The sequence below is a fragment of the Aotus nancymaae genome, unplaced genomic scaffold, assembly GCF_030222135.1.
Source record: "Aotus nancymaae isolate 86718 unplaced genomic scaffold, 86718_ANA_hifiasm-v0.15.2.pri h1tg000046l, whole genome shotgun sequence".
NCBI classification, from domain to species: Eukaryota; Metazoa; Chordata; class Mammalia; order Primates; family Aotidae; genus Aotus; species Aotus nancymaae.
Window position 1 is genome coordinate 13,725,241 of NW_026988460.1, and position 27,605 is coordinate 13,752,845.

Below are 27,605 nucleotides of genomic sequence, written 5' to 3' on the forward strand. Positions count from 1 at the left end.
TCTCTTAACCAGGGCAGCATTTGAGGTGGGCTTCTAGGCAGATGAATTCAGTTAGAGTTTTCAGCTGTGTACTGCTGATGAAATCTGCTTCTATTTGTAGGTCTTCCCTGGGGGTAGGCTCGTGTGCTAGTTTTGGACTTTCTTCAGACTTCTGCTCAGTCTATGATACTGTACTGACCTTGTAAAGTCCTCCTAGTTCCCTCCATGAACATTTCAAGGGCAAAGTCAGGAATTGCCATTTTCATGGGCGGGTCATCATCTCAAAATGCGATCTGGGGATTTAGATTCTTAATTTTTTAGATCACTGCTGTATAATACGATATAATATGAGCTACATATCATATGTAGTTTTTAATTTCCTAGTAACTATATTAAAAAAGGAAAAAGCAGGCAAAATCAATTCTAATAATCTATTTAACAGAAATATCCAAAATATTACCATTTCAACATGTAATCAATACCCAAATTAAGATATTTTGCTTTCTTTGTACTAAGTCTTTGAAAATCATTGTGTGTATAACATCTATTTCACATCTCAGAACTAGCCACATCTTACGTGGCTAAATGGCTAGTAGTCACTGTACTGGAAAACAAAGGTATAGAAAATTCTTCTGGAAAAAAATATAGTGAAGAGAAAGCAGCTGCTTTCCCTGTATTGAAAATGGAGAATGAGTTAGGCAGTGACCCTTTTATTCTGACATTAATCATCATAATTTATCAGTCATACATCATTGTAGAGAACCTCTTCACATTGTAGCAAAATTAACAAAATTTCTTTCTAGTGACCTAGCAGCTTCCAGACCTTACAAAATTTCTTTCTAGTGACCTAGCAGCGTCCAGACCTCATAACATGTTGAATAGGACTATCCATACACACAGGCAAAGAAAACAGGCTATGATACAGATGGGCTACAAGGTGTGCATGCTCCAAAAGTATGGTCATGTAGCCTGCCCCTGCCATATGCCTGACACACCTTCCATTAAAACATTTTTCAACATTTTTTTTTTTTTACACATCTACTAAAATGTGCAGAAAGAAGACTAAGTCCTTCTGGGTCAGGGGAGGTAGAGAGCACAAGCATGAAGACACAGATGCTGCCTTCAGTGAAATTTGTGTTCTCTGAGGGAAGACAGTAGAAAAGACAGGTAGGAGATAAATGTCCCATTATATGATGAAGATGAAAATTGTCCAACTGGATCTTCAGAAACCACCTCCCCCCGCCTTTTTTTTTTTTTTTGAGACAGAGTTTCGCTCTTGTTACCCAGGCTGGAGTGCAATGGTGCAATCTCGGCTCACCGCAACCTCCGCCTCCTGGGTTCAGGCAGAAAACCCCTTTTAAAATTCCATTGTTTCTGAGTTAGAAGCACATGAAATAATTACCCTTCACTATTTACCAGTTACATAGGCATAGATTGATTTGTTGAATTTGCTTGAAAAGTAGAGCCAAAGATCCTTTGAAAATGGAAGAGGTTTTCATGGGGGAAGAGATGAGAGTGGGGCAAATGAGAAACATCTCCTTTATATGGCAGATGGGGGAGTTTCTTGATGATGGGGAGAGGCAGCTTAAAGTATTAGGCACTAGACTCCAACATCCAATGACCAGGAGAAGGGAGGGGAGGAGTGAATATCGTGAACACAAACTTTGTCTATTTCAAAAGCTTTGCCCATTCCTGGACTGGTATTAAATGCTTATCTGAGCAGGAAAATACAGTGCATATGTTTACATTGGGTAGGTAGTGGAGAGTAACAGTTTAAGTCCAGGGTTCAAGAGTCAGCTATTTGTGTGACTTTGGAGGAAGTAATTTAACTGCTTCCTGCCACTCCCCCCAAAAAGTAAAAAATGGCTTGTTAATAGGATTTAATGAAGTGGTATACAGAAAGAGTTCAGAGCAATGCCTGGCACATGGCATTCACCCAATAAATTTTAATAATTACGACTCGGTTTGGCATTATTATGTCTAATAATTATTAGGTGTGATGCTCCTTTAATTTGTTAAAGTTTCATAAGACTTGACTCTATCTTAAGGAATCCTGCTAAAAAGTAGACAAATTCTAATGAGAATCTCCTTAAGATGGCAAAACTGATGAAAATGACTTGCCCAATGGCTCAGAGGCTGCTCCTAAAATGGGGAGAGAGGCTATTTAAGGAATCCTGCTAAAATGTAGACAAATTCTAATGAGAATCTCCTTAAGGGGCAAAGAGATGAAAATGACTTGCCCAAGGGCTCAGAGGCTACTCCTAAAATGGGGAGAGAGGCTATTTAAGGCGATGGTGATGGATTTCCCCAAAGACAAGGGTTTCATACACTTAGAGTCTGGAGCCAGAAACCAGGCTGTACCGCTTAACTCGAGGGGTCACTTGGGAAGTTACCTGATTTCTCTGAGTCCTGGATTATGCACCTGCCAAATAGGTATGATAAATATACCTACAGTTGGTGAAACTCAACAGCATGACGCATGAAAACTGCATGGGTCTGGGCTCAGTAAAATCAGCCTCTCCATTGATTATTATCATTATTATTACTATCGTTGTTGTAACAGATCTTTAGCGGCGTCAGGAAGTGCCTGTCTGGGATGCTATGATGCGTTTGGCTCACCACTATGCCCCAGCGCCTGGCACCCAGTATACACTCAGGAAACGTTTGGGGAATGAACATACGTCATTTGAGGCAAGAGAGGGCAGTCGGCTGACTGCCTCTGGGCTTAGCTCTTCCCCAACTTGAGCAGCTTGTAGCGGAGCCAGGCACTACTTGGCAGCGGGTGAAACCCACCTCGCCCTAGTCGGAGCTGTTGGAGAGCGCCCCGCCTGGACGCGCATCTCAGTAGGAGCGGCCCTCTCCCAAGCCCTTATTTTTCTGCTTTGCGGTTTATTTACTTAAGCATTTACAGCACCCAGGAGCAGAGGGGCTGCTAGAGGTAGGGTCAGGACCGAGGTCCCAGATCGTATTTATTTTCTGCCTCCCAGTTTCAGAGCCGGCAAGTCACAACACGGCTCCTTTATTTGTGCACCGGAGAGGTTGGCGTTTCTTTACCTCCTGAGGGGTGACCAAAGACACACGCAGCTCGGGCTCAGAAAAGTGCTCTCACGCGACTTGCCTGTGTCTCCGCTTGCGTGGACCGTCGCTCCCCGGCTTGGTTTTTCGTGCAAACCCGAGCAGGGCGGAGCAGATTAAATAAAGACAACCTCGCGCCTTTAATCCCTGACCGCAAACACTGGCGTTTTTGTGCCCCGGATTTTTGAAATTCTTGGCTCGGGGACCCAAGGCAGGGGGAGGGTGGGTAACAGCTTGTAAAAACTTCCCAAAGCAGAAATCCGAGCGCCTCGCCCCTCCCCGGCCCCAGTGACACCTGGATTCCAGGGAAGAGGGGCAACCGGAGGAGAGGCGTCCCCAAGGGTTAGGGGCGCTTCCCAGGGGCGGCTTTGTACTGCGGGCTCCAAGCCCGACCGAGCTCAAACAGCGAACACACTCAACAGCCCGAATGCCCCGCAGAACGCCCCTCCCCGGTCCCCGCGCGCGTCTATTTAGAGACCAGCCCGGGCGCCCAGGGGGTTCTGGGACTTGTAGTCCCTCCCCTCCGCCTCAGGCGCCGCCACGACCCGGGACTCGGACTACATTGCCCAGGGAGCTTTCCGGCCTATATAAACCGCCGGGAGCCGCTTCAAAGTGCAGTAACCATGTGGATGTGCTGCTGAAGCGTTTCCTCAAGCTTGCTGGGGTGGGAGGCGTGGAGGAGGAGGAGGTGGTGGTGGAGGAGGAGGAGGCAGGGGGTGGAGAGAGAGAAAGCGCACGCCGAGAGGAGGTGTGGGTGTTCCGCTTCCATCCTAACGGAACGAGCTCCCTCTTCGCGGACATGGGATTACCCAGCGGCTGCTAACCCCTCTCCTCGCCCTGCTCCCCCAAACCGGCGTGGCTCCCCGGGCACCAAGGTAGCGGCTGGGGCCGGGCAGAGGGCGCGGGGAGTTGGCACAGGCTCCCTGGGCGCAGAAGTTTTTGCCCCGCTCTCTGGGAGATCTTGATGGATGTGCATGCACTTGGCATACATTTGGGGGGTTACTTTACTGCGGGCAGTTTTTGGGGGGAGCTCATTTGAGGCTTAAAAAACCTTAAATATCCTCGACTCTAGTGCATAGCTCTGGGGGCTCCCCATTCCGGACTGGTATGGCATTCCCCCAAGTTGGAAACTGTTGCTGCAGCTGCAGGAAATAGTTTTTTTCTTTTTTTGAAGAGAGAGGTTGTGGGGGTGTCATATATAAGTCTGCTCAAGGAAATAATCTTTCTAAAAATGTAGCCCTCTCTTGCACTGCGTGGTTGGGAGAATAATGCATGTGTGTGGGGGCCCCCGTGGGGAGGGTTTTTAAAAACGGAAGAAAACCGGGGAAGCAGTGAGGGATGAAGTGTGGACGAAGCTCACGTCCAGTGAGGATGCAGGCTTCGGATACTTGGCCACCTCGCCGGGAAACAAGTGCTTTGGGATCTGCCAAACACTTCCCTTAGTTCCAGCCTCCCGCACGTTCGAAGTTTGTGCGTGCCTAGTCTCACTTGTGAGTTACATCCTGGAAATGAGCGTAGTTACCTGTAATCTTCTCCCAAGCGATCCCACCAACCTGCCTGCCGAGTTTGGGGAGCGGAGGGCTCCCCAGGGGAGCAGGCTAAAGAAGGTGGAAACTTGTAATTTAGAGCATTTCTGTTAGAGACCCATCTTCCGCTGTCTGTTACTCAGTCTTCTTTCTTTCTAAATATTTAGGAGCTGACTACAGAGGAGCAGGATTTGCACCCCTCGCTGGGCTTGTTTTGGCAACAGAGTGCCTGACCCGGGTCAGGTGAGTGTGGAAGCCTGAGTACTATAGTCAATAATGAGTTTTTGTCCTAAGCCTATTTTAAGTTCTGTCTAAACAGCCAAGGAAGTGGGAAGTAAGAAAAAGAAACTCTGTGGCTCAGTCGTCAAAATTTGCCTCTGCCTTTGGTGAGAGCTTTAGAGAGCAGAGGTCCAGTGGACAGTCCGTTTCTTGGACGTAAGCTCAGAATTGAAGGAGCCTGAAGGTTTATTAGAGAGTGGGGAAAAAGGCCATTAAATGGAGCAATAAAACGGCGGCCTATTGCCGGGCTGTGCTGGTGATTTAAATTCTGAAGGATGCAGTGCGTTTCATATGCCAAGATGTGTAAGCAGTATTAACTGCCTCTCTCCTTCAGAAAAGAGTTACTCTTTTCTAACTTTGAATGTGTGGATTAATCAGAGTAGATTGGACTGCAAGAAATGAAAGTGGTTGCTGCAAGTTGAAAGAATTAGAACTTAAACAAGAGAAGTTAGTTGTTGAAGCTTAAGATAGTAACATTCAGCCCTTGACTCAAGCCACCTGAATGTCAAGGAATCTGGCAGGTCCCTGTTGTTTGGGGGCTTGTAGTGGAATATGAGCTGAGAGCAGCATTTGTCCGTAAACAAAACAGTTTCTATTTTTTCCCCAAAATGGTCAGACTGCATTTGAAGAGTGGGAGGTTTCAACGGGTGCACGTACATCACTGTTGCTACAGATTTGGCCATCAAAAGTTTTTTCTCCTGAAATGTTCAGAAACATGGTAAATAACAGGGTAACAGAGGTGGGTGGGGTGGGTGGCTGGGTCTTAGTAACGTTTTTAACATTCTAAATATTTAGCTGTTCCCTGGGCTACAATCTTTGGACTTTTCTAATGAGAAAATAAAAGTCAGACACTTCATTATAGTGGTGTAGTGCTTTTGTTTCCTGTTGATAAGATCCTCGGGAGTACTGGTGGAGTGAGAAGCATTTGGATGTGAGAACTCTAGTTTCTTATTGGAATTCTTTTATTGACTCACATAGCTGTATGAATGCTCACAGGGCCAAGTATTGGGTCTAGTTCCCCTCTTCAGAATTAGCTGCACGACAAGGAGAAACTGGTTCACAGATTCTTTTCTAACTGGTTGGTAAAAATAATAAGATGGACACACATTAAGTACTCATAAGCTGGGGCCAGAGCCATATGTCTCAGAAACCCTGTGCGTGAGATACAGGTGAAGAAACTGAGGTGCAGAGAGTGAAATCACTTGTCCAGTAGCTAGTATACAGTAGGAGCAAGGTATACCTTCAGGCAGTGAGGCTGTACTGCATCCCACAAATGGACCTAAGTTGATTTGGGGATGGGGAATGGTGAGAGGGAAGCTAGGAAAAATGGTAAACTTACTGCTATTGATGAAATAACTTGCTTATATCCCACCAATGATGAAGTAATACTTAACACTGATATAAGAAGGAAAGGATATAGCCACAAATATAGGGATAAAAGATTGCAGATATTTGAGGAGGTATTAGGTGTTGTAATGAGTTCACTTTGGAAAGCCTGAATGGGAAGAGTAAAAAGAAACAATACAAAACCACAAGAAACATTATGCAAGTTAAGAATTAGGCTCATCTCCCAGCTGAAATGCATCTCAATTATTTACATCAAAGCATCTGAGTAGGTGAAAGGATCAGGCGTTTCCCCATCTGAGTAATTCGAAAGTTTAAACTGTAGTTAGTGTGCAATGTGAAATGTATCTTTTTATATACCTTCCAGTTTTCTTTGCAGTCAGTTGTGCAGACGTTTCTGTTTTCCATTTTTTTCTTTAAAGTATGTGCGTATATGCATATGTACATTGAAAGTACAATCTGCTCTTTGAATAATTCAAATCCGAACAGAAAATCCTTTCAAGATACCCTCCTTATCAGACAGGGAAAGTTCTTCAAGTTCTAAATGAATTACTCTGGCTCTTGCATTGAGATTCATGAGAGTCATTTGGGGTTGACAGTAGTATCCATTTCAACAAAGTGATTGTCTTTTGGAGGGAATTGGCCTCTTTAGGAAGGAGAAGTGGAATGGTTGCTTAGAAAAAAAGGGATGAACTCCACAGCAAGATCAACAGTCTTTTTCTTCAAAGTATTTTCAAGTGAGGAAGATCAGGGTGTTAGTGTTGTGAGTAGGGAGGAGAGTGGGCAGAGAGAAAGATAAAGAAAAAGAAACTCTAATCCAATGGTGTGCAACAGTTGACTTCCAGAGGAGAGGAAATATCACACGGCTTTTCAGCTCATTTATAAGGGTATCATGGAAACTCTGATTTCTTCACAAGCAGCTCTTAGAAAACAAACCAAAATAAAATAAACACCAAATACGAACAACAGAAAAAACAGCAAAATAAAAGTAGGCCTGGAGTTAGGTTTCTAGGTCAAGCTGTCTTTGGATACATCTAATTAAGGAGTCTCTACAAGGCCAATGTCCATCTTGTTTACTATTGGTTTGATTTTTAAAAATAAAACACATTGCATTTGCAGGCTATTAATCAGAAGTGAATGCAGTTTTTTTTCATTATTGCTGTTTTAAGTTTGTGCATAGCTCAATTGATGAATGCAATTAAGGCTTGAAGTCAGTGATGTGAATGACATAACTTCTAAGATTCCTTACAATTATCTTGGTGCCTGTGGTTCTGAGATGATGCTACTGATGATGAGCCAAATAAACTACTGAAACCATCACCCATTGAACTTTGAGATTCCTAAATTGGATGTAGTTTAAGGCACATGGTGTGGTAAATCTATTTAACAGACTCTGAGGATGATTCAAGTTGTTGTGTGTGATTCAAGTGTTTTATTTTTTATTCAACAAATTTCTTGAGCGCCTGCTATATACTAAGGTGTATTCTAGGTGCTCGGGATACAGCAATGAACAAACTGCCCTGTTCCCAACAAGCTTATGTCATAATTGGTGGCAGGCAGCCAATATAAATAAGCAAGTAAGAAGTATAGTATTAGAGGTTGTAAATGCTATGGAGAAAAAGAAAACTGGTTAAGGAGGGAACAGAAAATAACAAGTGGAGAAATTAGATCCCTTGTGCATTGCTGGTGGGAATGTAAAATGGTAAAGCTGCTGTGGAGAGCAGTGTGGCAGTTACTAAAAAAAATTAAACATAAAATTACTACATGTTCCACCAATTCTACTTGAAGGTATATACTTTAAAAAATTGAAAGTAGGGACTTAAGCAGGTATTTGTACACCGGTGTCAGCAGAAGCATTATCACAGTAGCAAAAGGTAGAAACAACCCAAGTCTATTGATGAATGAATGGATAAACAAAATGTGAACTATACATACAATGGAATATTATTCAGCCTTAAAAAGAGAATTCTGACACATGCTACAATGCGGATGAAACTTGAAAGCATTATGCTAAGTGAAACGAGCCAGAAACAAAAAAGGACACTTATTTTATTATTTTTCCTGCACGAGGCATCTAGAGTAGTTAGATTCCTGCAGTCAGAAAGTAGAATGGTGATGCTAGGGGAGAGAAAAGACGGGTAGGGGCAGTTAGTGTTTATTGACGAGAGAGTTTCTGTTTGGAAAGATGAAAAAGTTCTAGAAATGGATGGTGGTGATGCTGCACAACAGTGTGAATGTACTCAGTGCCACTGAGTTATAACTCTTCAAAGTGTTCTGTGGTATGTATATTTTACAGCAATTTTAAAAAGCAACAGGACATGATGAGAGGCATTAGGGGAGTACTTAGGTGGGGATTAGATCTTTACTACATGACGTCTCAGTACAGAGCTGAAGGAGGCAAGCAAGTTGGCCCTGTAGATATCAGGGAGAAAGTGTGTTCCAAATGTCAGAGCAGCAAGTACAGAGGCCCTGAGATAGGAGTGGGTGTGACGTGTTGGAGCAGGGAGAAGGCGGCCAGGGTGGCCACAGCTGAGGGAGAGTGCTGGGAGTTCAGGAGGGAGAGGGACTCAAGGTCCAGACCTGTAGGGACCGGATTTTGCAGGTCAACAGTGGTTTATCTGAGGACTTGTAAACTCTCACAGAATTCTCAGTGTGGTTTTCAACATCATGAAACTACGTTGTCCTTTCTGGAGAGACTCTCGTAAGGCTGGCAGGATCACATACCAGATGGGAACTTGATAGGGGGTAAAACCCAGATTTCTGGACTGTCTGGTTAATGACAGGACTTACCTGGGATTTTTATTCACTTCAGTAGGAAAGTAAAGTTTGACAAGTAGGTGAACATACAGTTGGCTTGGACAGCAATTTCTAAGAACCTAATGATAATCCGGGAGTTTCAACACAAACCTTCTATGTCCTACCGCCACCCTGCGGTGTATCCAGTGTCATTTTAAGAGATATTTGCAAGGAAGGCTAATGTTCTGCTCTCCAGCATCCTTGGGGAATTAGAAGCTCTACGTTGGTGATTCTCCCTAACAAGTGAAGGGGACCCCTGCATATGTGCAAACTTAAAGCACAACTCAAATTTCGTTACTTATTATGTAAGATATGCATATTCATGTAGCACACACCTTGGGCTCAGCTACTTAGGAGGCTGAGGCAGGAGAATCACTTGAGCCCAGGGATTTGAGGCTGTATTGCAGTATGATTGCATCTGTGATAGCTACTGTACTTCAACCTGGGCAACATAGCAAGACACTGTCTCTTAAAATTTTTTTTTGAGGAGAAAAAGATAGCATATGCATTGTAGTGCAACATTAGGAAATAAAGATGAGCAATGAAACAAAACAAAACAATTCCAGCTATTCAGGATTAGGGTTTCAGGCTTTTCCTCTAAGTATACGTATGTAAAATTTATGTATATATTTAAATTTCATAAAAAGGGATGCGTATAGTACCTCTCATTTGGTAAATTACCTTTTATACATATTGAACATCTTTTTAATAAACAGACATCTGTGTCTCATTTTTCTAAATGTATCTGCCCCTTTGATGGCCTTTCATTTTTATTGAGTCTGTGTTTATACTTCCTTGATATATATACATACATACATACATATTTGTAAAAAAATATATAATAATTTTACACAGACATCTATTTAGCAGTTTGAATTAGGGTCCAAATAAGGTAAATACATTACAAATGGTTGATGTCCATTAAGCTCTGTATTTCCTCTACACATCTTTTTTTCCATGCATTTTGTTGTTGTTGTTACTGAAGAAACTTGGTGATACACATCTCCACAGTTTAAACTTTGCTGATGACAGCTGTGCATTGTGGTTTAACATGTTTCTCTATTCCCTTTGTCTACCATAATTTGGTAGTTAGATGTAGAGGCTTGGTCAGAGTTAGGTTCTTTTCTTTTTTAAATTAAGAAGGGGTCTCACTATGTTGCCTAGGCTGGCCTTGAACTCTTGCACTCAAGCAGTCTTCCTGCCCCAGCCTTCCCAGTAGCTGGGACTCCAGTAAGTCTACTCTGTAAACTTTGCTTAGGGCCATGTGTGATGTTGGATGTCTGTTCTTGTTATATTAGGATCCCATGATGCTCACTACCCGAAGCCATTAGTTCTCTAGTCACTGAGAAATGGGCTGGGAAAGTTCCTGAGATTTTGACACAGCCCTTGTAGTTTTTGCTAGCTTTTTTGATTTCTATATAACAAGGTGTTCCAGGCTCATCTTCTCTATTTATTGTCCTAGACCGAGAATCAGCCTTTTCTCCAAGGAGCCTTTGCTCTTTTAAGAGAGAAATGTTTTTTGTTTTGTTTTGTTTGTTTTTTAATTTTTTAAGACAGGATCTCACTCTGTTGCCCAGGCTGGAGTGCAGTGGCACAGTCTCAGCTCACTGTAACTTCTGCCTCTTGGGCTCAAGCTATCCTCACACCTCAGCCTCCTGAGTAGCTGGGACCACAGGCATTCACCACCATGCCTGGCTAACCTTTTGTGTTTTTTGTAGAGACAGGTTCTCACCATGTTGTCCAGGGTGGTCTCAAACACCTAGACTCAAGCAGTCCTCCCACCTTGACCTCCCAAAGTGTTGGGATTCTAGGTGTGAGCCATTAGCCTGGCCAAAATGTATTTAGAGATCTCCACTTAGGGCCATGTGGATACTCTTGTCATCCTCATCTTACAGATGAGAAAATTAAAATGAAGAAAACTTAAAACTTGAATTACTTAGGTGAAAGCATTTCCAAAATGCAAGTGACCCAACCTTGCCTTTTTGCAAAGAGTTCTGAACATAATCTAAACTTTTTTGAAAAATTGATGAGGCTAACACATAGTTGTTCTCCCCAGACGAGCAAGAATGTTACTCTTGTTCTCTCTGTTGCTAGGCTGGAGTGCAGTGGCACAGTCTTGGCTCACTGCGATTCTCCTGCCTCAGCCTCCTGAGTCACTGAGACTAAAGGCGCACGCCACCATGCCCAGCTAATTTTTGTATTTTTAGTAGAGACGGGATTTCACCATATTATGATCTGCCCGCCTTGGCCTCCCAAAGTCCTGGGATTATAGGCGTGTATTACCACGCCCAGCCTGGGGGATGTTTTTCAAATTCTGTGGCAACCCATTAAGAGGTTGTTAAATCAATTTAATGGGCTTCAATGAACTTTTTATTTTTTGAGACAGGGTCTTGCCCTGTTGCAAAGGCTGGAGTACAGTGGCACAATCTTGGCTCACTGCAGCCTCAACCTCCCAGCCACAAGTAATCCTCTCACCTCGGCCTCCTGAGTAGTTGGGACCACCAGTGTGCCCCACCACACTTGGCTAATTAAAAAAAATTTATTTTTTCTATAGAGATTGGGTTTCCCTATGTTGCCCAGGCTGGCCTCGAACTTCTGGGCTTGAGTGATCCTCTTGCCTTGGGCTCCCAAAGTGCTGGGGTGTGAGTCACCAGGCCCGGCCAAACTCTTTTTTTTTTTTTTGAGATAGAGTCTCGCTCTGTTGCTAGGTGCCAGGCTGGAGTGCAGTGGCTCGATCTTGGCTTACTGCAACCTCCACCTCCCATGTTCAAGCAATTCTCCTGCCTCAGCCTCCTGAGTAGCTGGGATTACAGGCACACGCCACCATGCCCAGCTAATTTTTGTATTTTTTTCGTAGAGATGGGGTTTCACCATGTTGGCCAGGATGGTCTCAATCTCTTGACCTCGTGATCCACCCTCCTCGGCCTCCCAAAGTGTTGGGATTACAGGCATTAGCCACTGAGCCCGGCCCGAGCTTTTTTTTTTTAAATGACATACTCTAGAATAGAAAACATGGAAGTGTATTGCATGGATACTTAAAAAGAACTGTTTACATTGCAACAAAATTCTTTGTCTCCCATGCACAATGAACATTGGGTTGTTAAGTCCAATATTTTTCTTACTCTGGAATGCAGTCAAATGTTTGAGAAACAGTGTTCTATATCTTTGCCACTTCAATTGTGGTTCCCAGACTAGCGTTATTGACATTAACTGAGAACTTGCTAGCAATTGCAGACTCTCAGATCTTATCCCACATTCAGTGAATGAGAACCTACATTTTTGCAAGATCCTCAGGTGATTCACACACTCATGAAAACATGAAAATATCTGCATTGGAGGATGCCTGTCCCTGTGCTTTTTCAGTCCTCGTCTTTTAGTGGTTCCTTTGCTTTTTCATGGCTAGCTCTCACCTGTTGAAGCTGAAGCTGACCTTTGTACTTTCCGCCTGCAACCTTATTTTCAATGAAGTGGAAAGGTAGGCTGATCACCAACCTAAAGTGAAAGTAAGTAACTGTCGCAGGATTCTCTCTCTGGCAAACATGGGAACTTTCATGCTTGTGTTTGGGGGATGCTTTTTTTTTTTTCTTTTTTTTTTTTTTTGAGATGGAGTCTCTGTCTCCAGGCTAGAGTGCAGTGGCGCGATCTCGGCTCACTGCAAATTCCACTTCCCGAGTTTAAGCAATTATCCTGCCTCAGCCTCCTAAGTAGCTAGGACTACCAGGCACATGCCAGCATGCTCAGCTAATTTTTGTATTTTTAGTAGAGATGGGGTTTCACCATGTTGGCCAGGATGGTCTCAATCTCTTGCCCTTGTGATCCCCGCCTCGACCTCCCAGAGTGCTGGGATTACAGGTGTGCACCACAGTGCCCAGCCTGGAGGATACTATTATTGGCTGTTCAGATGAAGGCAGAAAGAGACCAGACGGTACATGTACCCCGTAGAGTTGTGAAGTCACTGCTGTAAACAAAACAAAGCTGCATTTTCACCTGCTGTCACTGACACTGAGGAATTTATGTTTTATACTTTCTAACCTGTCCCTTCAGCAGAACTTCTGGACTACTTGATATAATGCGGCTCATCAGAAGATGAACATAAGAAAAATATCACTAGCCTCCAAGTTTCTTGTTGTTCATTTGCATTTCAGAAGGAACTTTATCTGGGAAATTATTTTCTTTTGCAAGAACAGCTTAAAAGCATCTCAGGCATGTATTTCTGAACAGGAAAAGCTGATATGACATCCAGACGAGGGACGTTCATTTGTTTGCCTTGTCGTGTGTGTGTATGTTCTGTCTCATGTGTCCCTCCCCACCCCCTCTCTGTCCACCTTGCCAAATCCTTCTGTTCCTTAGGGCCCATCCCAAATGCTTCCTCCTCTGGGAAGCTTTTTCTGATACTTGAAAATCTGTCATTTGAAACTGCAGAGCACCAAAACGTATTTTCTTTATGGGCCTTTTTTTTTTTTTTAAACTCATAAGAATACCTGGCACACAGGAAGTGCTTACACAAGTAATTTGTATGTATGTTTTGTCTCCCTTTGAAGGCTGCTTGGAAGAACCTAGTTTTTTGTACCTCTCTCCTGAGTAAATACTTCTTGAACTGGCATTTTTCTTCGAAAAGCCTTGTACAGCCAGGCACTGAGGGTCACACCTGTAAGCCTAGCACTTTGGGATGCCAAGGTAGGCGGATCACCTGAGGTCAGGAGTTCGAGACCACTCTGGCCAACATGGTGAAACCCTGTCTCTACTAAAAATACAAGAAAAAAAAAATTAGCCAGGCGTGGTGGTGGATGCCTCTAGTCCTAGCTACTCAGGAGACTAAGGCAGGAGAATTGCTTGAACCCAGGAGGCGGAGGTTGCAGTGAGCTGAGATTGCACCACTGCACTGTAGCCTGGGTGGCAGAGTGAGACTCCATCTCAATTAAAAAAAAAAAGAAAAGCCCTTTCTGCAGAGAGTGACGTGAGGACCTCGTAGAGATATATTAAGCATTTCCTTTTGATAGCTTTTGAGGTGTTGTTCAGTACAACTCTCTAAAGTACATTTGACTTGGGAAACTGTTGAGTATTCATAAAAGGGAGTGGAAAAATCAGGTAGTGAAACCAAGCTGCTCTCGGGTCGTAATGGTATTGCCCTGGTGAGCCACAGGGTGGGGACTCCGCCTCACTGAGTGTTGACTGCTTCTTGGGTAAGGGGCAAAACATGGAACATCTGTGCATCTGTTTCCTCTTCTGTAGAATAGGTGTAAAAATACCTGCTTCGGTTCATTGCTGCCAAGTTGTCTAAAAACAAATGTTTGCAGAAGGCTTTACAGATAAAAAAACAAAGCAAAACCTATCTATGTTCTAGCACAGTTGTTCTCAATGGGGACAGGGAGGGTGGTTTTGTCCACCAGGGGACATTTGGTATCGTCTGGAGACATCTTTGGTTGTTCTTTCTGGCAGGCAGGGGTGGGGTGCTACTGGTGTTTTGCGGGCAGAGGCCAGGGATGCTGCTCAACATCCTTCAGTGCACAGGACAGCACCCTGACCCCCAACAGAATGTCAGTAGTGATCAGGCTGAGAAACTGTCCTTGAGTGACTTTTTCAGCCTTGGTAAGTCTTTTATCTCTCTCTGAGGATATTGTCCTAACTTGATTTGCTGGTTTTTTGAAGTTTGGGTTGTGTAGGCAGAGGGATGTCTCTTCAGGCTGGGGACTGACTTCAACTTTTTAACAAAATAACAACCCTCTCCCTTATCGTCCCCTCCCCGCAAAAAACAAAAGGACATAAAACCAAAACAACACTGACCTTGGTATCTGGAGCCCTGTGGTCTAGCTTTGGCCACTCATCGGCTGTGTGACCTCCAAGAAATCACTGGGCCTCAGGTTTGTTTTTTCTACCCATAAAATAAAGAATTTTAGCTAAACGCTCTCCACTCACCAAATCTGCAGCTCTCTGCCTGGGAAATGTTGAGCTTTTGGTTGGATTCTCTTACTTTGGCCTTGAAGAATAGAAGCCATGAGAGCAAATGTCAGTATGGGCATCTTTTTTTGAGAAATAACTCTGTAGATGCTGTACCTGTTTGGGGAACAGGTTCTTGAGCAGACATGTCTGAAAAAGCGAGTAGGTTTATTTTTGTGTGTGTCTGTGCATGTGGCGGGGGGATGGGGAATGATCAACATCATATTATACTAGAGAATCACTCCTCCGAACTTCAGATTTACAGCTGCTATTTCTGGGATGTCATGAAGGGCCTTGCTTAAAGTTGAAACTTCTAAGTTGGTAACTTCCTTTGGGACTGCCTGAAAACGAAAGCAGAATATGATTTTCTATGCTCCGAGAGAAGTGCTTTTTGCAAGAGAACAAATCATCTGATGATGGGTACACACTGCATTTCTGAGGATGATCTGATTAGCAGCTAATGGGGACAAGAAGGCACATAGGGGAGGCTGTGTGACAACGTGTGGGGAGGAGGGTGGCATTGTGTCCAAGTGAAAAATGTGCTGTTCATCCTCATTTCTATCGCCAAGCATCATTGCTCAAAGGAAGTTCTGAAATTAACCCTGAGAGTGCCCAGGAACAGGAGCAGAACTGTTGTAAAGGGAGACTTTTTCTCCCTCTTGAACAAGTCAACTGTAAATGTATTAGGTTTTCTCTACCCCGTATTTACAGCCATATTACCATATATGTACCTGGGTGAGGGCATCGCAGAGAGACTAGTGTTCCTCTGGAGGGAGTTTCCTTGGCCTCTTGCCAGGAGATTGATCAAATGCCAGCAGCTCTTCCTTTTTCTGGGCATACTCCTGTTTTTCCTGTGAAAGACCTCATGGTTTGCTGGGCTCGTCCCATCATTAACCTGCCTTGCTGGGTACTGCTTGACCTAAAAAGTGAAATGGTACCTTTTTGTCTTGGTGCTTATCCATGGTTCTGAGGGTCCACTGCCTTATGGCCTCTTGGCTTGCCAGGTGCTTTGAGCAGAAGCCCCATGTGTAAACCCCTCTCTTTGCTGCCTAACTTCAAAGGAAGCTTTTTTTTTTTTTTTTTTGAGAAGGATTCTTGCTCTGTCATCCAGGCTAGAGTACAGTGGCAAGATCTTGGCTCACTGCAACCTTCACGTCCCGGGTTCAAGCAATTCCCAAGCTGCTGGGACTACAGGCACATGCCACTACGTTTGGCTAATTTTTGTATTTTTAGTAAAGATAGGGTTTTGCCTTGTTGGTCAGGCTGGTCTTGAACTCCTCACCTCAAGTGATCCACCCACCTCAGCCTCCCAAAGTGTCGGGATTCAGGCATGAGTCACCGTGCCCAGCCTAAAGGAAGCTTTTTGGTTTTATTATTTTTAAAGCAAGCAGCAGGAAAACCAGCGCCAAAGGACTTTAGCAAGGGCCTTTTGTTTTTTAGGAGGCGGAGGTAGTGTGGCTATGCCAGGAAAGGACAGGGAAGGCTAATGGATTTGTTGTCGGCTACATTTTTTAGCAGAAGAATGACTGTCCAAATGCAGGTGCTTTGGGGCCAGGTGGCAAAGCTTGGCAACTGGAGGATAGATGCAAATGATGGTGTGTGAGTGAGATGCTGGCATTCACTCCTCACCTGGCTTTGCTTTGGTGGTTCTGGTTTTATCAGGGATAGTGGGGAAAACATTCTGTTGGAGTTGGCATCGATATGTTCAGGTCAGTGCAACTCATGGGTCCCTTTTGTATATTCACTTGTTGTTTGGACTTTGACAAGTGGTTGGCAGAGCTGATCCTCTGCTGATTATAAGCTAAGAAGTTTAGAAAGAATAGTTTATGAGAATAGAAAATAGAACAGATTAGAAGGTAGAATTATAACAGCTAATAGGAATGCTTCCCATGTGCCCCTTTCTATGTGCTAAGCATATTTTCTTTTTCACAATTGTCATCATAAGTCTGAGATAAGTCCTCATTATCCCCATTCTGCAGAGGAGGAAATTGAGGGCCAGATAAGGGAAGTAACTTGATCAAGGTTAGAAACTTAGCATTGCATTTAGAATAGGAGACAGACTTTTTAGCCTGGCCTGTGAAGTCCTACTGGCTCTGCCTTCTCTACCCTGACTTCAGTCTGTACTTTCTTCCTTTCCCCATTAGTCCCATAGACATTGGGCTAGCTTTCTGTTTCTGGAATTTGCCGAGCTCTTTTCTGCTTTACAGCCTTTGTACCAGCTGTTTGCTCTACCTAAAATGCTCTTCCACCTGAATTTTTTTTTTTTTTCATGACTGCCTCTATCTTGACTTTCAAGTCTTCACTTAAATGTCTCATCTTGTTTTTTCTGACCAGCCAAAATTGAGTTGTCACTTAATCATATCACCCGGTTTTAATTTTTCACATTTGCTGGTCACTATCTGATTTGTCTTGCTGATCTGTTTCCTGTCTGTCTGCCCTCACTAGAATATAGGTATCATGGGAGCAGGGACCTTGCCTGTCTTGCTTTGATCTATATCCCCAGTACCTAGAGTAGTGGTGGCATATAGTAGGTATCAATAAATATGTTCGATAAGAAGGAAGATTTAAGTTTCAAATCAAACAGTTCACTCTCTAAAGCCCTGGCTGTACAGTTGCATATTTTGCATTTTTGTCTTGTTATATAAAGTTTTCAAACTGATACAGTGGGAGTCCTAAGCATACAGTCATTGCCAGGGCAACTCTTAAAAAAAAGTTTATGGCAGTGGTTTTCAAACTTTTGGCTCTCAGGAGTCTTTACGTGCCTAAAAACAATTCAAGACCCTAAAGAACTTAGGTTGATGTGAGTTGTATCTGTCTGTATTTACCATGATAGAAATTAGCACTGAGAAAATGAATATTGAAAAAATACTTTCAAAACCCCATTGCACATTGACCTATTGACATATTTTTAATGAACAAGAAGAATATTTTCCCAAACAAAAATTTTGTGAGAATAGTAGCTTTTTTTTTTTGCAAATCACTTTGAGATCTGGCTTCATAGAACGTAGCCGGATTCACAGATCATGTATCTGCTTCTGTCTTCAGTTTGTTACGTCATGTGCCTCACAGCCTCCAGAAAACTTCACTGTACATGTGTGAGAGACTGAGTGAAAATGAAAATAATGCATCGATGTTATCGTGAAAATAGTTTTGACCTTGAAGTTTCCCTGACCCTTGGGCCACCATTGACAGCCACTGGCTCATAGTTAATTTGAAATGTGGGGTTGTGGCATGAAACATTAGAGAGAAGGAGAAACTGAAGGCTTAAGTGACAGGGTGCAATTGACCATCTCTAAGTCTGGGTGTTGTATCAGATCTTTCTCTTCAGAAATAAATGCACAGGGATGCTTTTCAGTTGTTTTTGTAAAATAAAATTGGTTCCTAGTTATAGCTCCTTCTGAAATGCAAAGGAACACTGAGAATTTGGAAGCTAGTGGTACTTGTCTTACGTTCATCTTTTTCTGATGAGCAAGATTATACCAAGCAGTCCAGAAATTCTGCAGTGGGGATGGGTCATTAAAATATTATAAAGCATAGGTTCCTCTCTGTGTCTGAGAATAGCAGCTTCAAGTGTAACTTCCTTTATAACTGTTAGTCTCCAGCCCTTACTTGGTTCTTTTTGTAGCTTTTGGCCTCAGCTGAAGTTGTGGCCTATAATAGAAATTAGATTGACACTTAATGCTCTTAGATTCTGTCATAACTGGTGTTTAAGGAACCAGGGTGGAAGCTTTTAGTAATGGATGAGCTATATTCTGTGCTAGCGAGCTTAGCTGTTTAAGGAGGTAAAATGATTAAAAATTCAGGCCTCTGGGGAGTATTTTGCATGTGTCTTGGGTCAGCGGTATATAAGATTTTCACTGGTAAGGTAATTGGGTGGTAAAATACAGAGGAGCTTGGTCATCAGGAAATTAATGGTGCACTGTTGGGATGAGGCGAGGGGTTGCAGGCATGGCAGGGGATCTGAAATACCTGACTCTCATGCTTAGAAGGGTCTCATGTAAGATCAGGCTGTCAGTGGGACTCCCTCACAACCGGATTACTGAAAGTCAGACAGTTCAGCCCCAGTGGCCAGTAGGCTTCATCTTAATTAAACATAGGAGGCTTGCCTTTGTGTCTTGGTAAAAACGAGCATGTCCGTGGTTTTGGGGTCCCCTAACTAGTATAAAGTCAGTTTCTCATTTCCTCCCAAGCCCATCCACCCTTGAGGATTAAGTGATCCCTTAGGTAACTTCCTGGTTAATGAAGTGTTCTACTTCAGTCTCAGTTTCAGGAGTTCTTAACTTTTAAATTCAGAATTCTGTGTAGGCGAAAATCGAGATTTTTTTTTTTTTTTTTTTTTGAAAAACGAATGTAATGCAATTAGTTAATGTGTGCAGAAGAAATAATAGATGGAAAAATTCCAATAAGTGAGTTTTCTGCCACAGTCAAATGAGTGAGTTTTCCATCACACTCAAAGCTTTTAGCAAAAGAAAAAAAGAAAAAGAAAATCCAAAACCTATCTTGAGCTGCTGCTTAAAATTAAATGAGCATATTTCTTTTTTAGTGAGGCTGTGCTTTGGCCTGTTTTCCACCAAAGTAGAAGAGGTTCTAAATACTGAATTACTATCCCTTTGAAGAGGTTTCCACCACCCCCACTGCCAGCAGGGGACCTAGATTGATGTTAGAAGGCGGGGGAGTTGAGTTGAGGTCTGGCCAGCTTGGGTATTGTGAGTTTGGGTACTGACAGAACAGTACTCGGGATATGCTGTCCAAGTATCAGCCACCTCGTGGGCTTACAGAGCATTTCAACATTCCTGGGACCCTTGTTTCTCCAGATGTGTTTCCTACAGTATTGACCAGGTAAGCAACATTCATCAAGTAGAGGAATCACAAGGACAGAGATGAGTGAAGACTTTGAAGGAACAAAAATGAATTTTTCCTTTCAGACTTATTCAGACATGCAGAAAATGAGAGTGAAGGGCCAAGTATTGTGTCGACCACTTGACGTGGATTATTTGATTTACTCCTCACGATGACCCTGAGAAATATGAAGCCTGCCTACTTTTTTACAGATAAGAGAGCTGAGGTTCAGAGAAGTTATGGAAGTTGCTTAAGGACTCACAGCTAGTAATTTATGAGGCTGGAATTCAGACTCACGTGTTCTGAGTCTGTTTCCAAGTGTACGCTTTTGTCAGTACTCCAAGCCGTTTTGGACATGTAAAGGGGATGGTTAGTGGGAATAAAAGTTAGAGTATCTTTCCAGGGATAAAAGTTAGATATTTTGTTTCTTGCTTCCAAATTTCTCATAGAAATCTATTGAAAAGGCTGGGTACCAAGGCTCATGCTGTAATCCCAGCACTTTGGGAGGTCGAGGTGGGTGGATCATCTGAGGTCAGAAGTTCAAGACCAGCCTGGCCAACATGGTGAAACTCTGTCTCTATGAAAAATACAAAAATTATCTGGGCATGGTGGCAGGCACCTGTAATCCCAGGTACTTGGGAGGCTGAGGCAGGAGAATGGCTTGAACCCAGGAGGCAGAGGTTGTGGTGGTGAGCCAAGATTATGCCATTGCACTCCAGCCTGGGCAATAGAGCGAAACTCCATCTCAAAAAAAAGAAAGGAAAAAGAAGTCTGTTGAAAAGGACCAAGTAGGCGCTGTTCTCTTTGATCCAACACTGTAAATTTGGCTTTAATTTGTTTTGGAAAACAATCACCTAAAAAACAAACCAGATGTGGTGGCTTATGCCTATAATTCCAGCACTTTGAGAGGCTGAAGCAGGAGGATTGCTTGAGGCCAGAGTTAAAGACCAGCCTGGACACCATAGTGAGACCTTGTCTCTACAAAAATAAGAATGAAAAAACTTAGCCAGGCATGGTGGTATGCACTGGTAGTCCTAGCTACTCAGGAGGCTGAGGTGGGATGATCCATTGAATGCGGGAGGTCGAGGCTGCAGTGAGCTGTGATTGCACCACTGCATTCCAATCTGGGTGACAGAGTAAGACCTGACTCTAAAAAACAAACAAAACTAGTACAAACTCTTTGAGGAAGCAGATACAATGGCACTAAAGTGACATTGAACCCAAATTTGACTGCTTGCTGTATCCCAGGTACTGCTAGGTACTAGGATGCAACAGAGAAGAAGACAACTGAGGTTCTTGCCCTCATGGGTTTGCAGTCTAATGGAGAAGACACACAGGTGAATAAGCAATGCTAGGACAGTGGTGGTGGACCCAGGTTGCTACATAGAAAAGTATGTTGGAGACATATAACCCGAATTTGGGAGGTCAGAGAGGGCTTCCCAGAGGTGGAGACATCAAACTGGGGCTGTGAAGGTGAATGGGAGTTAGGGGAGGGAGGGAGGGAGATGTCTCGGGCTACAGAGACAGCATGTGCAAAAAGGTCCAGGGAACAGAGCATGGGGCGGGGGGGCTGGAAAAAATTCATCATGGCTGGAGTATGGAGAGCAAGGGGAAGTGTAGGCAGGGCTAGATCATGAAGTGCTCCAAGGAGATATTGGAAGGTTTTAAGCAGGGGAATGACAGTCTGATTTATGTTTCTAAAAGATTATGCTGGATGTTGTATGCAGAATAGACTGAGGAGGAAAGACAGATTCAGAGGAATGAGCAGGAAGGCCTTAGGGAGTCCAGTTGAGAAAAGATGCTGGCTGAGACTCAGGTTAGCAGGAGCAGGGGGAGCTGGAAGATTCAAGAGATATAGTAAAGCTTTAAATCAGCAAAAATTGTTGCTGTATTAGACTTCTTCATTCATTTATTTGACAGATATTACAGAGTACCTACTATGTGCTAGCCATTGGTGTTGGGAATACAGTTGTATACAAAACATATCACACACAGAACTCAAGAATACAGCATGTGCCTTGTAGGGTGTCAGACAGGAGTTGCACAAATAAATGTGAACTTGTAACTGAGATGAAGGCTGAAAGGAGAGATCCATGGTGCAGAGTTTGTAAGAGTGAAATTTAACTTCATCTGAGGGGTAGGGAAGATTTTCTGGTGGAAATGGTAGTTGAATTTAGAGCTGAACGGTGACTTGGCCTTAACAAGAGCAGGGGGTGGGGTAGGGATGAGAGTGTTATAGGCTTGAGAGAACAACACAGGGAAAGGCCTTGTGGCAGGGAACATGAGAGATGGAGGACTGGAGGAGCCACCAGGCTTTACTGGTGGTCGCTGAGAAAAGGGTATGAAGGAGAAACAGCTTGGGCAGGCAGGTGAATTCTTTTTGATACATTGAGATGCTGTGAGCCGCCAGGAGCAGAACTCTAGTAGCTGTGGGTCATGAGAGACAGATTTGGGAATCCTTGTCATGTAACAGTGACTGGAGCCAGCAGAGTGGATGAGAAGAACAGGAAAGGTATAGAGAAGGCAGAGAGCAACACAGATTCTGAAGAGCAGCTCTGGCTTCTGTTCGCCAAGGAGATCTCTCTGCATTTTTTTTTATTTGCACCTTTCTTGGGAATAGAATCAAATCCTCTCTGCCCCTTTTTTTATTCATGGCTTGGGAGCAGTTTCAATAGAGAGCAAAGGAAAGCTCAGCCAGAGGGTGGCGTGAGGCTCATCAGAGTTGCCACAGCCTCCCTCTGCAAGAGTATCTCCCAGAGGCAGTGATCTACCTTTCTTTTCTCTGGCCAAAGCCACCCTGGAAGAATCCTGTTTTAATAGGTGCTTCCATCTATCAGAATGGTAGTGGGTGGCGGTGGTGGTCTAATAGTAATAGCATATATTGATGGCACGCCTACTTCATGCCAGATGCTTTGCTGAGTGTTTTGTAAACACTGTCTTTTTGGACCTCATGTCAGCTTGCTGAAGTAGGTGCTCTTACTCTCCCCATTTTACAGCTGGGAAAAGCAAGGCTTAGGGAAGTTCTGGAACTTGCCTGAAGTTCTGCAGTGAGTAAGTGGCAGAGCTGGGGTTTGAACCTGGGCACTGTGACTCTGGATCCTCTGGAGACTCTTTACCTGCCATGGGCTGAGTGGTGCTCTTGGGATCATGCTGCATCAGGAATTGGGGGGAGGATGGTGATACTTTGTGAAAAGAAGCGAAATGTTGAGAAAGAATCTAGATAGCATTCACATTTGCAGAGGTCTTAGATGAGTCAGAGGACAGACGAGTAGCAAAAGTTCTGGGAGGCAGCTGTCCTTTGAGGGGCTAGGAGTAATTGTTTTTATTTTTTCACAGGCAGAGTCTTGCTCTGTTTGCCAGGCTGAAGTGCAGTGGTACAATCACGGCAGCCTGGAGCTCCTGGGCTCAAGTGATCCTCCCAAGTAGCTGGGGTTGTGCCACCATGCCTGGGGTGTGCCACCATGCCCTGCTAATGTAGTTTTACTTTTATTTTTTGTAGTGATGGGGTCTGGCTGGTCTCAAACTCCTTCCTTCAAGCCATCCTCCCACCTTGGCCTTTTAAAGTGTGATTACAGGCATGAGCCACTGTGCCTGGTTTAGGAATAATTGTTTGAACAAGGCTGTTTGAACATAGAATAGGCTGTATTGCCCAGTGAGACCATCCATAGGCGGCGTGGTGGGGAGATTCCATTATTGGGCAGTAAGTGGAATTACATGCTTTACAGGGTTCCTTCCAACTTTTATTCTATGATTCTGTGTTTTCTGGAAGGCTATAATGCTCTGTGGCTGGGAGTTGAGTGTAATTTAGTATTGTTCACCTTTTTTCAACACGGGAATTAGGAAGGATAAATTATTTTCCTTAAAGTAAAATCTATCATCATGGGTCAAATAGGAGTTCATTTGTTATGATACGCATCTGACTTTTTAAACAGGGGATCCTTTTCGGAGTTTAAATTTTGAAGTCTTGGAATCTTTCAGAATTCCACTTTATCTCTCAAGGAAAAAAAAATAGCATAGAGCAATTCAAGTATGTCAGCCTCTGTACCAGGTGCTTTTCAAGAATGATTTCATCTGTTCCTCACCACAGCCTCTTGAAGTGAGTATTACCCCCATTTAACAGACAAGGAAGTGAAAGCACAGAGGTGGCACTGGGCTCCTAATAAAAGCTTAGGGACAGAGAGCCAGGGTGGAATGTGGGAGCCGAGTACCTAAGCCTGCCCTTACGTATGTCAGGCATGGCTTGTCAGCAGAAACCTGGGTGTCCATAAGCGTTTGAAGTTCCGCAACTCAGTGGCAGGTTGGCGCCAGCTCTGTTTTCTCTGAGGTGGTCCTTGTCATGGTGTGAGTGACATAGCAGCCCTGAGTGCAGCTGCTAGAAGTTTACAGGCACAAATGGTCCATGATCAGATAAAGAGGCGGGCTCTCCCACCCAGCTTCTTAACAACAGGAAGTCTTCCAGAAGATTGCTCCCAGGCCCATCGCTTCTGGGGCGGACTTTCCACCCCCACCCCTCCCGGCCAGTGAGGCCTGTTCTGTTGACTTTCCTGGCCTTTGTTTTTCCTTCCAGGACATCACTGATAATTGCACTAAAACCTGACCTGCTCTCCCAATCTCCTTCCTCCACTTCACTAAGGGGAGGCCAGAGGAGATCTCCAGAGGTTTCTAGCCAGAACAGCAAGCTTTCTGCCCAGTCCTTTGTGAATGGAATTATTGCCTGAGACCCCTGGGGAAGGATCTGTCCTCCCCACCCTTTTTGATTGTTTTTAATGGGGAACCCCTGGCAGATTGCCCAGAGGATCATTAGCAGTGGTGGGTGGACTGGACTGTGATTTCAGGGGGAGATGTAAAATGTGGCTAAAGGTTACTTGTTCCGTTATCTCAGCCACTTAATAGGTATCTTGGTTAGAAGATGCTTAATTTTTTTTTCTGACTTACAAAAGTATTTACAGAGCCATGGTAGAAAAATTAGGAAACAGAATTGTCCATAAGAAGAAACTCAGTTCTCTGTAATCATCCAGAGCATAAGAACATTGACCATTTTATCCTGTATTCCCAGGATCACTGTTGATAAACACCTCCACTGCAGAGTCAGACAGACCTAGGTCAGGCATGGTGGCTCACAGCACTTTGGGAGGCTGAGGCGGGCAGATCACTTGAGGCCAGGAGTTCAAGACCAGTCTGGCCAACATGGCAAAACTCCCATCTCTACAAAAAATCCAAAAATTAGGCAGTCATGGTGGTGGGTGCCTATAATCCCAGCTACTCTGATGGGTGAGGTAGGAGAATTGCTTGAACCTGGGAGGTGGAGGTTGCAGTGAGCTGAGATTGTGCCACTGCACTCCCGCCTGGGCAACAGAGTGAGATTCCATCTAAAACCTGGGTTATAACAAGTCTGATCCTCCTGCTTGCTAATTATATGTGACATGGGCATCTTACCTCTCTACCTCAGTGTTTCCAACAATAAAATGGAAATGATGGTAGTACCTACCTCCTGCTGTGGTCATGAGGATTCACTAAGAGAACATTTGTAAAGCCCTTAGCACAATGGTGAGCATGAGAAATCCTCGACAGATGCCAGCTATTATTATCAGAAAAGAAAATAGGCCGGGCGCGGTGGCTCACGCCTGTAATCCCAGCACTTTGGGAGGCCGAGGTGGGTGGATCACGAGGTCAGGAGATCGAGACCATCCTGACCAATGTGGTGAAACCCCGTCTCTACTAAAAATACAAAAAAATTAGCTGGGCATGGTGGTGTGTGCCTGTAGTCCCAGCTACTCAAGAGGCTGGGCAGGAGAATTGCTTGAACCTAGGAGTTGGAGAGTGCAGTAAGCCTCGCTCCACTGTGCTACAGCCTGGGCGACAGTGCAAGACTCCATCTCAAAAAAAAAAAAAAAAAAAAAAAAGAAAAGGAAAGAATGCAGAACCATGTAGTAGAAATGGAGTGTCCAGACATCTGTTGCAGTGATCAGCTGTAAGCAACACGGGGTATGTCATGCTTTGTCACTGAGGACACTGAATTGTCTGCTTCTTCCCATGAAGGGCCTGGGATCTTTCAGTAAGGTATCCAGGTGGTGGTGATAGTTCACAAACCAGCAGGCACTGCTGTTTCTTGGCCTGGTCTCCACTGGGGCTGAATGCTTATCTGAAGGGCTATCCTGAAAGGAGAACCTTAGTCACACTGGACAAGGCCCTAGTCCTCTTGCTGGAGCACATACCTGCTCTCCTGAATTTGGAAATTCCCTGGTGTCCTTTTGGGAGGCCAGGGTGTATGGACACAAATTTGGTCTGGCTCAAAATTCAAACACACTGTCTTCTAATAATTGGTCCCAGAAGTATGCTGACTTCCTGACCCTTTAAGATAAAGCTTTACAATATAAGCACAGAAGGGAAATATTAATCCCCCTTGATGTTTTCCATTTGTGCCGCCTTTCTGGATGTTGTTTAAAACACTGGTTTGCCTTTATGTATAAAATAATGTAGTTACAAAGAAGTAAACAATGACTGACATGATTCCAGAGATTGGTGCTTGGCAAACTGTCCTTCTGCACGTTATTTATGTGTCTTCCCTCAAGGTCTAGAGATGCTGGCTCTTTTGTTTGAGAGTTTATTCTGTGTTCTCAGTTGCTGTCTCCCTCTATAAATAAGTTCATGTTTAATGAAATGCTCTTTATCTGCAATGTCTGGGTTGTTGGAGGGGAGGAAAGGGGATGACAAATTAGCTTTTCCCTGCAGCTTCTCCCAAGCAGTGAACTGAGGTTCTTTAACAAAAGTTCGCTTTCGGTAGCTGACATTCCTGCTAAGGTAGGAGGTTGCTTCCCAAAGTTGCATGCTGATCCTTGCTGCATAATTCTTCCTGAAGGAAAACTTGGCACCCAGAAAGCAATTGAAGGAGACATAATACTGTTCCACACCGTCACAGCTTTTGTGGCTGTGTTGGGTAAATGGCTTCTGGAAGGGGAACTTGAGTAAATGGATGGGGAAAGCGCTGTAAAAGGGTCTGGATTTGGAGGAGGGGTCTTGGGAAAACCTGCGTTACCCTGGGATCTCCACACCAAGTGCCTGCGGAAACACTGGGCAGTTAGCCGCAGTCCACACCAGCACACAGTCTTCTCACAAAACTGAGTTTGTTTTTTAAATGTCAATCTAGCTTTTTACAATTGGCTCCCACTCCTCAATATTTATGGCCCTGATGAAAGCTGCTTCTAGAAGTCATGTCACTATTTTTGTTGATATGCATGTGTGTGTGTTTAATGATTTTTGGGCTATGTAGAGATTTCCTGAAACTTAAGAGCTTTTTCGAAGACTGTCTCTAACTAGCTGTGTGTTCCTGGCCAGGGAACCTTATTATTCTTACTCAAATACTGAAGGATCTGGGCCAGGTGCTGTCTAAATGACTTTGGTCCTCTGGAGGTGTTTCTTGATGAAGGACGAGAAGGAAAAAGACATTTAAGTAGCATTTGGGTGAAGTGCATACAGTTTTGGAATTCTTAAAAGGCCTAAATGGCTGCTGGAAATTTGTGGTATTTATTACTGGGTTTCCTTTTATTAATGCCATTTTGTTGCTTTGGTACCTTAGCCCAGGCACTGCGGCCTTGCCAGACCCAAGTTTTATACCAGGTGTTTCCTTCTGACTTAATGTTCCCTGAGGCAAATTGAATATGTTAATGTTTCATAAGTCAGATTTTCCAACTACCTCCCTAATCACTGCAACGTTCTTGGCTGGGTTCCCTGCAGGCTTTCTATTCACTGCAGTTTTTATTATCGAGGGTCCTCAACTTGTAGAATTTGACTCAGGCACGGTTTTGTTAGAAACAAATGTTCCTGTGGTTG

At 43.8% G+C, this 27,605-nt stretch overlaps 1 protein-coding gene across 1 annotated transcript in view; it reads left to right on the forward strand.

Moving 5' to 3' along the window:
• The first annotated feature begins 3,739 nt into the window (after positions 1-3,739).
• Positions 3,740-27,605, forward strand: part of ITPR1 (inositol 1,4,5-trisphosphate receptor type 1) — a 362,730-nt gene continuing 338,864 nt past the window's right edge. The window contains exons 1-2 of the mRNA XM_064361952.1: positions 3,740-3,929; positions 4,748-4,823. The gene's annotated coding sequence lies outside the window, so the exon portion shown is untranslated. The remainder of the gene's footprint in view (positions 3,930-4,747; positions 4,824-27,605) is intronic.